Source organism: Periplaneta americana, chromosome 4 (assembly GCF_040183065.1).
Source record: "Periplaneta americana isolate PAMFEO1 chromosome 4, P.americana_PAMFEO1_priV1, whole genome shotgun sequence".
Taxonomy (NCBI): domain Eukaryota; kingdom Metazoa; phylum Arthropoda; class Insecta; order Blattodea; family Blattidae; genus Periplaneta; species Periplaneta americana.
In genome coordinates, this window is record NC_091120.1 from 136,581,866 (window position 1) to 136,598,193 (window position 16,328).

The 16,328-nt window shown below is 33.7% G+C and overlaps 1 long non-coding RNA gene across 2 annotated transcripts; it reads left to right on the plus strand.

The window, feature by feature from the left end:
* Positions 1-7,804: 7,804 nt before the first annotated feature.
* Positions 7,805-16,036, plus strand: LOC138698870 (uncharacterized). Of its 2 annotated transcripts, XR_011331971.1 has the most exons (4): positions 7,811-7,944; positions 11,801-11,966; positions 12,584-12,732; positions 15,631-16,036. It is a non-coding gene; the product is annotated as an uncharacterized lncRNA (long non-coding RNA). The 2 variants fall into 2 exon arrangements; XR_011331972.1 differs by lacking the exon at positions 11,801-11,966 and having other exon boundaries at positions 7,805-7,944.
* Positions 16,037-16,328: the final 292 nt, after the last annotated feature.

The window sequence follows — 16,328 nt, forward strand, 5'->3', positions numbered from 1 at the left end:
CATTTTTTATTACCTACATATTTTGATCATTTCTTAAAATAATATTTATGTGTCATGTTAATTTATTTTCTTTATTTAAGTAAACAATGATGCATAATGAAGCCAACACAAAAAAATTGTCTTCGGACCTAATTCATGCTATATTCATATTGGTTTGAAGTGATTTATTATTAAGTAATATATTCAAGCCTGCGTCTACCCAACACTACTTTATGGATGCCAAACATGGTCGACAACAAACAGACAGATGAATGCGCTAGAAATATGCCAAATGAAAATGGAACGAAAGATATTGGGAATAACTATGAGAGACAGAATTTCCAATGAGTCGCTGTCCCAAATGGCATCAACAACAAACGTCACACAAAGAGCAAACAAATTGAAGTGGAAGTAGGGAGGCCACATTGCGCGGATGAAAGACGAAAGATGGACATACAGAGCCACCATGTGGGACCCGCGCACAGGAGACCGGCACAGAGGCAGACCAAGGAAGAGGTGGTCAGACTTCTACACAACACAAGCAGGTCAGCAATGGTCCAGAATAGCAAGAAGCAGGAGAACATGGAGAACAATTGGAAGTCGACTACAAATGAAGACAGTGCTAGCCACAAACAACATCCCAAGTTGACTCAGTGATAGTGCATTCAATATAATCAAAGTGTTAGTGAAATAAAATTAATCAAAGTGATAGCGAAATCAACTCCAACCATACAAAGAAACACTAGACACAACCTAACGCGGAGTAGCTCACCGCGTTAGTGAAATAGAGCTACCCTCTAGCAGGAGGCCTTTGCCCTTCAAGGGACACATTAGGTTATTATTATTATTATTATTATTATTATTATTATTATTATTATTATATATTCAAGACTAATTTAGAAACATGTTAAACGAATTATCCTTGCACAAAGAACGGATGCTTCTTGGACCAAATTGTCTTATTTTAATTATTTGGATACAATAGAAATTGAGACACTTGTTGAAGGAATTATTCTTGTACTGAAATACATGCTATGTGGACAAAAACGATCGTATTTTAGTTGTTTCAATACAAGTTTAATTAAGAGACATTTTGAATGTATTACCTTGCACTCGAAAGAATGCTCCCTGGACCAAATTATGATATTTTAATTATTATTTAATTACATCACAGTCTCATCCGGTATTTTATGGGGTTATTATAACTGAGAAACCTATTGTTAAATTGTTTTTATTTATAACGGTAGGGCAAGACTGACCAAATATAGGCTACGTATAACGGCTTGCGCGGTCAAGGTTTAAGATGGCCACAATCCACAAACCACAAGTTGTGCTAAGCTAAAGATGCTTTGCTAATTATCCAGTATGAAATGATGTGTAGTGCACGAAACCATTACCCATTATTAATGTAACTTTTGTAGTGATCACATCATGTCTCTAGAGTGATATTTATTTTATTTATTCAGCTAGTGAGAACAAATTCTAAAGTAACAACAAAAATATTTCTAGCCACTACCGTAAGAGCCAAGCTCGTGTACGGTGAGGTATTTGCCAATAATATAACATAAAATTTAAAGAGATAGTTTACTAAATTTAATGAACTACTAATTAACTTAACTAATTCAAACCAACAACTAACACACAAGGGGAAAAAGAAAGAGAAAAATACAGAAAAAACACATTGAAATATGTACGATAAGACTTTCTTGTGTTAAATTCTAACTTACCTTGTTTACATGTTTCGACCTATTTATGTGTCATCTTCAGAACTGTTCGTTGTTGGTCTTGGCGCCTCTTGTTCTGTTTCCTGTGAGGCTGCGTTCGTGTGGTATAGTGTAGAGTCAAAGAATGTGTGTGTTTTGAAATTTAGTTGTGTGTTGAGAATTTCGTTGGGGTGTGTTTTCGTGTGTCTGTATATTTCATATTGTTCTAGTGTGTTTAGTTTCTGGCTTTTTGGTTGGATGTGTAGTATCTCCATGTCTGTGTTGATGTCTTTGTGGGTGTGGTTAGCATTTGTGATGTTGTTGTACATATGTGGAGGTGTTTTGTAATTTTGTTATAGCTGTGATGTGTTCTTTGTAACGTGTTTGAAATGATCTGTCTGTCTGTCCTATGTAGAAGTTGTTGCAGGTGTTACATTTGAGTTTGTATACGCCTGTGTGGTTGTATTTGTTTGTTTGTGTTGTTTGTGTGTTGAGATGTTTTTGTAGATTGTTATTTGTTCTGTATGCGTTGTTGTAATTTAATTTTTTGAATGAAGTTGCAATTTTGTGTGTGTTTTTGTTTTCGTATGTTAGTGTGATGTATTTTTTGTGTTCTTGTGTTTGTGGTGTATCCTTATGTTTTTTGTGATTATGTTTTGTCTTACGTATTATGTTGTCTATTATGTTACGGTTGTATCAGTTTTCTTGTGCTATGTATTTGATTGTGTTTAGCTCTTCGTTGTAATCCTGTTGGTTCATTGGTATGTTGAGTAGTCTGTGTACCATTGTTCGGAATGCAGCTTGTTTGTGTTGTGTGGGGTGGTTGGATGTGTTGTATTTCTGTGTTGTTGTTGTTGTTGATTTTCTGTATACTTTCAAAACACACACACTCTTTGACTCTACACTATACTACACGAACGCACCCTCACAGGAAACAGAACAAGAGGCGCCAAGACCAACAACGACCAGTTCTGAAGATGACCCATAAATAGGTCGAAACATGTAAACAAGGTACGTTAGAATTTAACACATGAAAGTCTTATCATACATATTCCGAAGTGATACAGTGTTAAAAGTTATGTAATCAAGATGTATAAACACATTGAATATAATACCAGACAGAAACCAATGACATTCAATAAAGACATAACTGTACTAGTCGACAGATATAAAAAGGTAAAAATGCACACATTTGTTAATATTATATCATGAATAATTTATAAATTTCTTTTTTAAAGGGTTTAATTTTAAAATATTTCAAATTTGGAAAATTATTTGTAGTTTTATTATGAAGTCTTGGACCGAAACTAAAATGTTAAAATTTTGAGTTTATTTCCAATTATTTAAGTACATTTTTTCTCCCGCGTGTGACGTGGAAAGATACAGAAGTTTCACTTTAGATAAACAGTGTTAATGAGTTTGTATCTACACACTAACACTTTTGGGTAAGATTTCACAAAACAAGGGCTTGAAAAATAACTTTGAACGAAGGAAAATTAAAAATGTCTGTCGTCCAAAACGTACCCATTAGCGATGCAGCCATCTATATAACTGTCATTTCAAGTAGAAAAAGAACACACAGTAATTTATTATGAATATCTATATCCGTATTGCAATTAGCACTATGTGAAATATGTGAATTATTTTATTTATTTATTTATTTATTTTTAATTTACAAATCCAACAAACTGCATCGTTTTTGGCTGTTGTTGGAGTTGGCGAACTACAGCTTCTGTTTTCCTGATTCATTATTCATAGACAGACTTAATATTGTGTGTACCCTTGAGTGAAATATTATAAATAATATTCACTTCGGTGTTGTGATTCTAACGACGAGCGGAAATGGGAGCTGATTTGGATTTTCATTTCGAATAATTCCGAACTTTAGTTGTTGATGTGTAAGTTCCAGATCCGTTATCATGAAGCTGCTATATTGAAACACATTTGCATTAATGGGCCAAGCACATACTTATGCTATAGTATTTACTAATTATCAACTTCCACAAATAAGCCCAATAGAGGCAGTTGTCCAATACTGAATATCTTATCCAACAAATATGTTTATACAATAAATTTAAGTTACTTTCTGATATTATATTGGCGTATTCTATGAAATGTATTATACAGGGTCTTAATAAAAAAGGCAGAACGAAGGTGTACCACAATAGTTCATGTGATTATGATTTAGAATTTTAGGTTGGTGGATGAAGTACTGAATTCTTTAAATTCGAAATCACGAGCCGTATTCATAGACATTCTTAGCGCGGGCTTCCGGTGGATGATCAGCGAACTAACGCTTTTCGTATTCATAAACCAGTGTTAACGATATGATACAATATGAATCCTGTACAAGTAACCAGTCGATAGCCGGGGCTAGTTTAGCACGCTCGTAGCACGGGCTAGTGAAATGTCTATGAATAGCACCCCATGTTTAAGGAACATTTTGTACTTTAGCGAAAACATTTGACTATGCAGATTATAGAATGCTGGTAAACAAATTAAAGTTTTATAGTAGCCTATTAAAGATGAGAACATAGGTTCCTTTATATCCTGCCTATCAAATGGAAAACAAAAAAACGGAAATAAATATACCAAAAAAATTACTATGTTATTTACTCAGAATTTAGAAATATTAAATATGGATTTTTTCAGGGATGAATTTTATGTCCATTGTTGTTCCTAGTGCTGAAACTGATCAGAAAGAGGAAAAGAAGGAATTGGCTGAATCACTGGTTGAGAATAAACTGCCTTCTGAAGGATCCACTGGAAGGAATGGTGAACGGAAGAAGAGTTCGGGGCAGAAGAAGATGTCAGATGATAGACAACATTAAGATATATGGATCATATGAGGAGACAAAGAAGAAGGCAGAAAACAGAAAAGGCTGGAGAATATTGGGTTTACAGTGAAAGACCTGCCTTTGCGCAGAACACTTTGAATGGATGAATGTTGTTCCTAGATTAATATTACTGATTTAGCCTCAACCACAAATAATTTATTGTAAGTAATCTTATGTCTAGCTACCTCTGTTGAGGTTCTGGCTGATATGTACTTCTAAAATCAGGCAGTACATCTCACTTGACGACGTGTGTCAGAGGAAGAACAATTTATTGTTTGTATACATCTGAATTCTGATTAGTGCAATAAGTCGTAATGGAATTGGGATGGAATTTATGGGAGGAGGCACTATGGCCTAGTACTGCGACCTGATAGATCTATTGTGCTAACCCTCAAGAAGGCACATTCCCAAATCTACACCGTCTGACCACACTAAGGTTCGCTGTGTACACAGGTTTCGAGCAGGCAACCCCTACTCGTCCTTAGGCCAGCACGCTCTGTTCGAGGAATGCTATGGAATGATGACGAACTGGGGAAATGGTGACGGAATGATGTAGATGCCTAATATGGGAAAAACGGGAGAACCCCGAGAAAAACCCCAAATTCGACCTTGTCCGCCACAAATGCCGCTATGGGTTTTTCAATGAAAAATCCCAATCCTGACCGGGATTCGAACCCGGGCCGCCTGCGTGTTAGACTGGAGGTCTTACCACTAAGCCACGGCAAGGTTATTATGTAATATGTTACTAGTCAACTATGTATGCAATGGAGGGGAAAGGAAATAGCCACCCTACCAAGTTGTCTCTTGATTAGTTACCTTATGATTGATGCCTTATTGATGTCACTCATAAGGTTCAAATCTGTCTCCGAACATTTGACTAAACAATCTTACTTCCATATGAAAACAAGTGTTATCTCAAGTAAACAACACGATTAATATAGTGTAAAGTCTAAAGACTGAACGAACGAGTGCAAGATTTTAGTGTAAATAAACTAGTACCAGTATTTTACTTTAATAAAACCAGTGTAATAAATTGCAGAAATATTAAATCCAGACGTTCGAGAAGAGCAGGGCATATTATAGCACATATGGCTGAATCCAGAAGTGAATATGGAAGGTTAATTGGAAGACCTGAGGGGGAAAGACCTTTGGGGAGGCCGAGACGTAGATGGAAGGATAATATGAAAATGGATTTCATGGAGGGGGATATGATAGTAGATACTGGATTAATGTTGCTCTGGATAGGGACCGATGGCGGCAATGAACCTCCGGGTTCCTTAAGTAAGTGAGTAATGTCTTCATAATATGTGCAATAGTCCAAGCCACAGTTTCAGTTTACCAGACACAATGTTAAAACATATTTTTAGTTTAAAATATGACAATATTTAGAAAGAGTAAATATAAATGTTATAACGATAATTTTTTATCATACAGATATGATTTGCTGGCATACAAACAAGTGTTGTATAAGGTAAGTAATAGAATGTTTAACATTAGTGAAGTTTAGATTACTATACACAAGCAAATAGTGTAAATATTTCTACTGCGCACTTTCTACCTTCAGTTGACATGTTATTAAGGTTTCAACACACATCAGCCTGGAGTTTTGCAGTGGATGATAGCCATGTACTCAGAATTAGCTGAAGTAAGTCAAGGTCCCGATACACCGCGTTCAGTATCGCTCTTCAGGTAATAAAATTGATATTAGCAGTAATAATAAATTTAATGATAACGATAATAATTTCTATAAAGATGCTGTCAAACGCAGGGGTTGCAGCACATTGGGTCATCTTCAGGTTTATAGGCCTATTACATATGAAGAATCCACTGCAAGAATGATGGATGTCATTTGGAATACATTTTGCAGGATAAGCAATTGAAAGTTTGAAATGCTTAGCGCTCAAAGCTTAACTGTGATTTTCCGATCATTACTGGACAATGACTATCAGTGTTAATGCCATATAACTCTCTATGTACATTCTATATGTCTTAAGGTATGCATTGACAGTCTTGGTTCATTCTCGACAAGAAAATGACATCCATCATTCTTGCAGTGGACTCTTCATATGCGAAACAGAGTATAATAGAATATATTGAATTGTACTCTCGTTGAGTTAATAGAATACATACAAACATTTTGAACATTAATACTAAATCACATTGGATTATCTTTGGGATTAATATTGCATGTGTGTACATGGACATTTATAAAATATTAAATATAAATACTGCCAATATCTCTTTTATAGGATAATGTACGCTATGAAAATAATGAAGTGTTGAACATTGATCAGTTAAAATTCATATGCTAAAATTTGTTAAAATGTAGATTAAATATGTCGGTAGAATCAGTGTAACAAGAAGTACATTATGAATGAACAACATATTGGTAATTCTGTGGTGCAGTGCGTTGACCAATTTTGTTTCTTTTTTATTTTCTCCCTAAAAATGTACGGTTTCATGAGGAGTATTTTCGTGAAAATTTTATTTTGCATAATATCAGTACAAATATTAAATCTAGAAATGAATTGGGTATAAGTTGTATCAATGTGCGAGTTATGTGTAAGCAATACTATAGACTCAACATCCTCAAAAAATAAATTTTCTACGTTTTAAATGAAAAGTATTCATTTTATTTTCCAGTGTTGGAACTTAGCGTACTCATTCATTAATATCTGTGTTGTGAAAGGTAACATTTGATTGGCTGTATTCAGCATAGTTTTATTGCTAGACAATTGTACACAAATCAGTATTGTTTTATTAGTGTTTTAATATTGAAGAAATTACAGTAGGGCATACTAATGCTCCATTGCACAATATGCAGTGAAAAAAATCAGATTAGTACAATTTTCACTAAGAAAATTAGAAAAAAAAAAAAGAATGCAAAACAAGTTTAATTTCTTTAAGTGTTTATGAGAAAATGTTTAAATTTATAATGTGTGATTATGACATTGATATGCACATTGAATAACAATTTCTACTCTCTAGATAAAAAATTGTGGATTCTAGAAATTTGAGTAGCGCATCACCTTAAGCAAAACATAAAGATTAACCTATTACAATGTGAAATATAATTGAATTGGAAAGAATATTATTATGGTAATAGTACAAATGGTACAAATAACGTAACATAAAGTAGGGCCTATTGCATAGTTTCGAGATTTTAAAATTAATTTCCATTCTTTCTTATTTTCAGACTTGCCGTGTGATGTCGCATTGAGACGTGTCAGTTTCAATGACTTCATGGAGTCATTTTGTTACTGGCAGTCGGGCGACCGGCTGTGCCTGTCTCTTCAGTAGGGCTAACCACGTCAGTCTCACGTCATCCAGTAGCTGGGCGGCCGTGTGCCAGACCAGTCTGCTGGCCTGGGGATGGTGGACTTCAGTCTGCTAGCTGCAACCACTCTGGTACAGGGAGGGAAACGGTAAGCAGCTTTGCAGCCGCGTATGCGCAGTGACCTCTATAGTTTATAAAATATTCACTTATACCAGCCTTCAGCACTCACAAGTACCGAATATATTGTTTCAATTATAGACAAACCAAAACAACAAAATTAACGGATAAAAAATATTATCTGAACTTTAAAAGACTTATTACACAGTTCATTCATTCATTCATTCATTCATTCATTCATTCATTCATTCATTCATTCATTCATTCATTCATTCATTCATTCATTCATTTATTTTATTCCATAGATCTTACATGAGCAATGAAGCTTTAAGATGTGGAACATGTCAACATTTTACAATATTACGATTACAATTTTTACAAATTTTTATAGTTTTACAATTTAGTAATTTTCTACAATTTTTACAATTGTGTACAATTTTTTTACATCAATGTTTCTATTCAATCCTGTAGGATTATTGTAGTACATCATTTGAAACATTACTGACATCAACTCCATCAATGAAGTTGAATTGAATCTCCTAGATCCAGCACTCATCTGCATTGCTGGTACAGAATAATTGTTCAGAGACGTCAATGTATACACCTATAATAATCAATTCATGTACTTCGCAATTTTAAATTATGGCCAAAGAAATTACCAATTTCGGATTTTTTCTTTCAGAAGTAAAAACAAAGGGTGATATAAACATTTATAAGATAGGCATGCCTACAACAAATCGTTGCTTTTTAACTTACTTCTAAGCAGGAAGAGCAGAAAATATGTCATAGAAATAATCAAAATTACAAACTTAGTAATCCGAAACACATTTAGATTTATAATAAATGAAACATTACTCTAGCATTAAGGCGATGCCCTACAGAAAATAGTCGAATTTTGACCATATATGGAAGGAATAAAAGTTGAAAGTCTGATCCGTCTAGTAACATAGCATAATAAAAGTGCCTGAACCAAATTTAGGCTATGTTTAAAAGTTGTGTTTAATAACGAACGTTTTCAACCACTTTGGGCCATCTTCAGGTTAGTAGGCCTATTACATGGAAACGTAGAGTATAGTAGAACATATTGAATTGTATTCTCATCGAGTTAATACAATATATACAAAATTTTGAATATTTATTTATTTGTGTCTATAACAGGGCAAAGGTCCAGTTACAATAGACAGTACAAATAATACATTAATACATCCGCCTGCCGTAACAGATGACCATATAAGTCTGGAAATAATTTCAGAAAAATACAAATATGAAACAGAGAAAATAATATATATCACACACAAACACACACACAAAATAGGTAGCAATCGTAGTACAATATACAATAGAAATTTAAACATTATATAAATGATTATGCAAAATGCCTATAGTTTTTTTTAAGATATCTAAACAAATATTTTAACTAGCTGAAAGCATCCGGCGTTATCCGGGTTGCCCTTTATGCTTTTTTAAATTAAACTGGTTGTTAGACTTTTCGGAAATCTCAGAAACTCAACTATAGACAACCAAATCGAATTGACCCATAAAGATGAATCTTTACATATCATCACTTACATGATTAATGAACTTCTTAGTCAAATGCCTGAAGGGATTACCTCATTTTAAAACAACTGCAACGAAAGAAAACATTTCATCACTTGCCTTACTTTCAAATGTGTTTAACTTGTGTGTGTGCGTGCGTAAGTATGTATGTATGTATGTATGTATGTATGTATGTATGTATGTATGTATGTATGTATGTATGTATGTATGTATGTGTGTATGTATGTATGCATATACTGTATATGTGTTTATAACAGGCCTTCTCTTCCATATCACCAGAAATACAAATAAAATAATAAAAAAAATCAAACTATAAATAAAGTAAAATCAAACGAACATATATATATATATATATATATATATATATATATATATATATATATATAGACTACAGTCACACAAAACTAAAAATGAATTAGTATTGTCTTGAAGTTGAGCAAAACAAAAACACACCCCTCGGTACCAATAGGCCCACTTAGCATTGTATCAATGTTCTACAGGTCTTACATTTTATCTCTGCCGGTCAGTGAATGTTAAATTTTCCAAGTGGCTATCTTAGTCATGGGAGTCAACGTATTAAACAGCATTAGAACCTTTCTGCCGTCTCCTTTCCTCCTCCGCAAATATGACGTTGCACAGAGGCAGAGATAAAATAATTATAAGATCTGTACATTGATTCTGAAGCTGTGCATTTCACGTAATTTCATGTCTGTGTGTGCTTTGGCTTGAATTTCAGAGACAGCTGACGATAAACAAGGAATTCCCTTGTTCCCAGTCTGAACTTGTTGGCATGTCATCGAAAGCCAAAATTTATCTCTCTATCGGTCATACCAAAGAATCAATATATACGTATATATTTTAATTTATTTTGGAAGATTTTTTACTCTTAACCGCTGTATGCCTATTTTTTTAATATGATCTGAGAAACTATATCTCACAAATTCATAACATAATATTATAATTATTAATTCCTATTTTATACACAGAATATAGATACAATATAAACTCTCAATAAGTCATTGTTCAACATAAAGCCTAATATTCTGAGAGACGTATACCGGTTTTTTAGAAATTAAATTATTACACATGAATGTTTGATTGTATTTGCTTTTATTATTTATTTTTAAAAATTAATTTAAGGTCCATTTTAACAATTTTAATATAGCCCTGTTTTTCTTCTGGTTATGAAGGCTAAATGTGCAAATTTTGGCACATATTGATCAAAGCGTGTAGATTTGTATAGAGAACATACATACATACATACACATACATACATTACATACATTACATACATACATACATACATACATACATACATACATACATACATACATACATACATACATACATACATACATACATACAATATCCGTATATTAAATCTACAAATGAGCGAATCAGAAGCAAAGGGGTATAAGTGCACTTACGTTATTTGTGAGGAATTGTGGTTGAAAGTACTTAAGATTTCGTGAATTCCGTGAATTTTTTTATTTCAATTTTAGTGTGTGGTGTGATTAAAAGATGTTTCCCTTTGCCACTAAAATTGTTTAATGTTTTAGCTTGCCCTTCATCTTCTTAGAAATGTCATTTGTACCCCTTTGAGTCTGACCCCCTCAAATGAATTTGGTAGAAGTTGTCTTAATAAGCGTGTTACATGTAACCAAATCTATGAATTTAATATTCGCAAAAAAGAAATTATCTACGTTTTCAACGAAAAGTATTCAATTTATTTCCCAGTGGTGAAACTTGGCGTACTTATTCATTAATATCTCTGTTGTGAAAAGAAACATTTGATTGGCTGTATTCAGCACAGTTTTATTGCTAGGCAATACATTATCAGTATTATTTTTGTTAGTGTCTCAATATTGAATTTTTATTTTTACAAAAGAACAAATTAGGATAGGGCATTACTAATGCTCCATTATGCAGTAAAAAGAATTAGATTAAAAATAGAATACCCTTTTTTTTTTAGAAATACGATTTTCACTAAGAAAATTAAGAAAGTAAACAAAAGAAATTTAATTTCTTTAAGTGTTTATGAGAAAAGGTTGAAATTTAAAATGTGTAATTATAACACTGATATGCATATTGAGTAAAAATGTCTACTTCCTAGCTAAATAATGAAATTATGGATTTTAGAAATTTCAGTAGCGCATCGCCTTAAACAAAACAAAAATTAACGTACTGCAAATGTGAGATATGCTGTAGTTGAGTTGGAAAGGATATTTCTGTGGCATTATTACAAATGGTACAAGTAATGTAATATAAAGTAGGGCCTATTGCTTAGTTCCGAGATTTTAAAATTAATTTCCATGTATTCTTCTTTTCAGACTTGAACTCGAGTGGGTTCACCGTGCGATTTCACATTGCGACGTCAGTCAGTACGACTGGTAGTCGGGCAACCGGCTTCTGCCTCTTCAGTAGGGCTAACCACGTCAGTCTCACGCGTTGTCCAGAGCTGAGTGGTCGTGTGCCAGACCAGTCTGCTGGCCTGGGGTAGGCAGGACTTCAGTCTGTATTCCGGGACAGAGAGGGAAACCGATAGGCATCTTCGTCTCTATAGTTTAGTACAGAACTCACTGCGTATGCGATGAGTCTGAAGGGTTTAGTATTTTAATTTTACGTTAATATCGTTTCTTCAAGATGCTCTTCGGCTGTCTGCAGTTACCTTCCTTAGTAACCCGAAGAACTATACTAAACATGCGTTTCCGAAGTTAGTTTGCACCGGTAAATCCTGGATAGATTGATCATGATGTTTCTTTGTCTTCGTTTCTTTCCAGTGATGGTAACCAATACCTGTTCTTTATTCAATAGTAATCTACTCTGACCAGAATGAAGTAGTAAATTTCTTAACTTGTAGGAGAATATACTGCATATCTTTATTTTCTTATTGATGTAGCAGACCTGCTACATTATGAATGGAGTTACTGATCTAACTTTACTGTTAAATTACGATTTATATCTTAGTCAAAACTTGTTCGTATGCTAGCAAATCATATCTGTACTTCGTAAAATAGTACCAACAATTTTATTATGTGTCTATTCATATGTTAACGTAAGTGTTGCTAACATTGTTCCTTGTATAGCTATTGAATAGTGTAGAATGTTTACAGCCTATGTGAGGATGCCGTCTCAGTGTGATCAGCCAGCTGTGCATCCGGAGATTCTGGAACATCCAGCCTTAGAAACCGTTCAGCCTGAGGTCTGTGGCTTCATCCAAGAGGACAAACACTTCCATTCTTCAATTTTCATATAGACTTAGGTATGTATAATACTTTATCCGTTGATTAGGTCAGTAGTTTCTGGTTCTTGTAAAGTGCTATGGATATAGAAAATTAATGGTTCAGTTCAGTTATTAGAGAAGATCGGTAGAAGGGGAATCTGTTGGATTTTCAAAGAAAGTCATTCCCCAACATTAACTAAACTTACTTTTCCGTTAGTGTAATTTGAGTCTGTATACACTAGCGATATCCGCTAAATATAATAAAGGCTGCTTCACAATAAACCGGGAACAAAAACGACAACGAGAACGAGGACAGAAATATTGTTAAAATAAATGCATTTAAATGTGAGTATTCACAATTAAGTATTGTGAATGCTCACATTTAAATATGTTCATTTTAACATTATTTCCGTTCTCGTTTTTGTTGTATTTTCCGTTTCCGGTTTATTGTAAGAATAGGCGTGGAAGCTTCCAACCGTGCCATTGTGATGATAACGAATTACACAATGTCGCCTATATATGGGAATCACTTTTACCTGTACTGTCTTCACCAGGAGAAATTTGTTTTTTTTTTCTCTCTACGTCCCTCGTCCTTCCTAAACTTATGAGAATTAGCGCCACTATTAGCGACAAGGTTAGGCAGGACTTGTGAAGATGGAGTAGGCCTTTAGTCAATTAAAAGCACTATCAGTGATAAAATTAGATAGGATTCGGTGAGGGGATAGACTATTGTCGATTAGACGCTCTTTTAGTGGTAAGTAGAGTCCTAATTTTGGTTACATAAAGCCTCCAACCGGCTCACAGCAGTGTAGATATGTATGGAGTATAGACCAGCGACATTCGACCCTACTACACAGTTCAGGCCTGCTGTTCAGTGAACACGCGAGAAAATACAACAAATAAAAAAGCTGTGTGCTTGGAGATGAGTGCTCCAATAGAAAAATTTGTTAACCAGTACTTCATTACGAAAGAACATGTATTTTATCAGAAAGAAGGAGAAATTCTTCATTTGAAACGCTTAAAATGTTTGAAGTCATTCATCGTAATGTATAGAGACTCGTAAAGCATCCAATCACAATTAGTTTTCTTTTAAGTTTGTGCTAACATTTATATTTCCTCATTTGTTGATTCCAGCATTTAATTAAGTTTAAACTAAATTAATAGGCTACGTTTTACTTATTGTAAAAATTAGGGATAGCAAATTCCGGGCAGAATGTAGCTATGGCGACCAAAACGTTTTATGTGGTGCCTGAATTGTTTATTGAGTTCAAGTTTTTTTTTTTTAACTTCAATTTCTATTATGTCACTACGACTACATAATGTCAACGAAAGTGGTTGTATGAAGAAATTCGAATGTGCTTCTTAGATTAATACTGTTTCTGTATTCATACTTAAAGCTTGTGACTATGTCTTCAATACAATCTACCCCGACTTATTTTGTCATGTAACCGATGAATGTTGGAATATCGTGCCGTCAGTATAGGCATATTGTGAGATTTCAATCAACTCAACTTCTTTGACTCTCCACTTCAACCCTGACATGCATGTTAAATCTTGGTTGCTAAAAGACCATCTTGCTACACAGACGTTACAAGGGGGAAAAAAACAGAAAAGGGTAAAATACTGAAGAAATATTTATGATGTGCAATATCTTCTGGTACTTTGGGTAATGGTACGTACTTTAGTAAATGCCTTTGTTGCAAGCCAATTATTATTTTGTTAACAGAAATTGAGTCAGTTTATATACTAACATGGATTTAATTTGTATTTATTCTGAATGGTGCCTTAAGATATGAAAATTAATATGGGTTAACTATGTTAACTTGATTTTTTTCCTGACTTCCATTTAGGCCTTGAATTCCCGGTGCACTGGTCGGTAATCTTCTTCCGTGCTCTCCAATAAATTTTTACACAGAGTTCCGCCACTATTTTCTCTAGAAAAAACACTGTATATAATATATGTAAGTTATATAGAGGCCTATATACATTTTACAAATTGGACATATTCTCAATATCTATCTCTTCTCACAAATTTTAAGTAGAGTATGTGACCTAAACTATGTGTATACTAACTTATCTCTGACATACCGTATTTAGAAAAACACTGAGTATCCATATTTTTTAAATTAGTCCTGAGAAATAAGAAAATATTTACCTTTTCAAGACATAATTTTAAGATTTTAGTGTCTACTGCATAGGTATTTTTTTCTATTTAAAAATGCTACTAAAGTACACAAATCCGATATTCTTTAAAGCATGAAGTAAGAATTAAGCATGAAAGCTTTAAAATCCTTTAGAATTTGAATATGCAGAATAGTGGTAAAAGTAAAAATGTCTAAAAATCACTTTCAATGTAAGTAGGCCTACCTATACAGCGATGTACCGTAAAACTTGGCAACTTTGCACTATGAGAGTAACTTTGCACCACCAATACTTTTTGAATTATTCGTGTGATTTTATAGATCTCCTACAGAGCATTCCTTTCTTCTGGTAGCTCTTTTTCAAGTCTGTGATTTGGGGTACCATCTAGTGCAAGTTACATTCCAATCGTTTATTTGTCCATTATCTATGAAATGAGTTGTTGAAATGGTGATGAACGTTTTATGTTGTGTTACTGAAACTTTCGAATCATATATTGAAAAGACAAGTTTTAACAATAAATTTATATTAATTTATGAACCTATAAGTTTGGTTTGTGTATTGGAAAACATTAAAATAATGATTCGCGTGGATTAAATGAGAGTTATGCAGAAATGTTCAGTCACATTACTCTGAAGTACAACTTTGCACCGCTATCTTCTTAATGCCATTTACAACAACACACATTGTGTACCACTGAACCACATTAATAGTCAACTGCAGTGTGTATTAGAATAAAACAAGTTTAGAATACGCATTTTTCAGTAGTTACTAAAGCATTATATCATTCCATTCCAGTAAGCAAGGCTCCATGTCTCATCTGAGGAACTACAGGACAGACATCAAGAAGAACAGAAGCAGAAGAATGTGGTGGAGGGCGGCGGCGGTACGATCATCCACTCCTCCTCTTTATCTTTCTTATATTGGCTGCTTTCGCCAGGTGGACGGCACATTGGAAGGATTGGATGTGCGCAGTGGAAGACTTTTAGAAATGAATAGTGTGAATTTGTAAAACAAATATAATTACCAATAATGAGTAACAATGTACATAAATGAAAAATGAAATAACAATAAATATGAAATAGGTGAGTGAAAATAGGACAAACTAATCTGAAATGATATCCCCAGGATATGTAAATCATGTAAGTATCACAAGGCTGAGGTCAACACACTTATAAGTGATAAAACAAACTAATATGGCCGTCTCTCGACAATCAGTGACTAACCTATTAGCCATATGTTCATGAACCACTCATATATATATATATATATATATATATATATATATATATATATATATATATACATTTATTAACTATCTGAGTATGAATCTGAACACAACACCCAGCCGGCACATTAACTTAATACATGATCCATTCGAGCATAGATACCACTCAATCTGAGTAACCAAACTATAAATACATGTACACTCAATAAGAGAGAAACTCTACCCAGCATGAGGCATTACATGACTGATCACTATACATTACCCATTG